The sequence below is a fragment of the Anneissia japonica genome, unplaced genomic scaffold (genome assembly GCF_011630105.1).
Source record: "Anneissia japonica isolate Jap-2015-1 unplaced genomic scaffold, ASM1163010v1 scaffold288023_len281633_cov177, whole genome shotgun sequence".
NCBI classification, from domain to species: Eukaryota; Metazoa; Echinodermata; class Crinoidea; order Comatulida; family Comatulidae; genus Anneissia; species Anneissia japonica.
In genome coordinates, this window is record NW_022714865.1 from 131,751 (window position 1) to 133,460 (window position 1,710).

The window sequence follows — 1,710 nt, forward strand, 5'->3', positions numbered from 1 at the left end:
TATGAACATTTGATTGGTTGAAATTGTTTATTTCGGTCCGCCCATTTATCCAAATACGGAATATAAGATTACGTCATTCTTTCGGCATCCTGGTGCCTGATTTCAGTGTTTTACAAGTCGCTTATTCCATCTATAAATTAACTTTCTCGTTGGTGGCGCTGTCCAGAATGAGAAAAATAATAAAAAAAATTTAATAAGAGACTTGTGGCAAGTCTAGCTTTTTATCAGCGGCGTAGCAAGGTGGTGACAGGCCCCAATGCAAGATAATTGCTGATGATTGCTGATCAGACCCAGAGACAGGCCTATTCATGAAGTATGGTGACCTGACGTGATTCAAAAACATGCACAATATAATTGAATCATCTTTAAAATATCAAACAAGAACGTGCATGCCGATATTTTAATTGTTTTAAGAAATATGCTTTCAAAAAGTATTTTAGCGCATCATACTTTGGCACGACGCATACGTAAATACCTAATGGAAGAAAATGACATTGATTGTATTACGAAGCTGTTCATAGCATGTATGTTTTGTAAAAAGTCCTCCTACTTGCAATGTTTGATGGCACGTAATAAGTAAATTGTAATGAATATAATCTATAATATTATTATGGCCTCTAAAACCTAATATTACTGAAGGAAAAATTTAAGTAGGAATTTTTAATGTAAAGTATTTTTTAGGTCTATATGAACGGGCCCCTAAACGCCCTGGGCCCCAGTGCTTTGCACTGGCTGCACTGCCCATACCTACGCTACTGCTTTTTATGATTAATGATAATTTTCTACCCACAAAGTGGATGGGGTATCCTGTAAGAGCATGGGGAGATAGGGGTGGTGTGTTTCTTTGCAGCATGTGATCGTGTAATGATAATAAAATTAGTTGTATCAACAAAATCAATGGGGTATCTTAAGGGATGAGTGTCTTTAGCGATTGACCATTGTCCTGAAATTTAAAAATTTGCAGTTTCCTTACTACAATAGATAAAAAAACTGCAGCCTTTCTCCATTATGGAATTCCTGCATTTCACATTTAAATTAGAGGAAGCTAAAAATTTACTGCATAATCAGTGACAAATACCAATCTTTTTTTTTTGTGTGTATTTCTATTTTTAGGTCAAGATATCATGACATGTGGCTTTGCTGGGGGTCTGTTTGGTGGTCTAATGTGCGCAGGTGCCGTGTTGGACCGCAACTTATTCGTTGACCTCATTGCTCTGAAACAACAGGCAGCTAAAAGTAAAAAACTAAAGTAAATGTAATTGCCACCTTCAGTGAGCTGCAGAATATGATCAACGGGTGAAAATGTCTACTCTGATTAACTGATATTTGCATATTATTTTTCAGATTGGCTGATGCATACTGGTATACTTTTTGTGATTGGGCTTGGCTAATGAATATTTAATACAAGAATTATTTTAATTTTAAATTCAGCAATTTTATTATTAAACTCTAATTTATTTACCAATATTCAGAAAGATATAACTTTGTGGTTTAAATTTATTTTAGTTGTAAATTCTATTTGAATGGTGGCGTCGCCAGCGGGTGAGCTAGCTGGGACACTAGTCATCGGGAACATCTGGCTCAGCCAGTCAAAGTGTATTTTTGTCAGGCACAAAATCAATTTGAATCGTTTTTTTTTTTTTTTCTAGAGGTGGCGACATGTCACAAACACCTTGAATATTTATTAATGATTCTCTTTTTTAATCATGA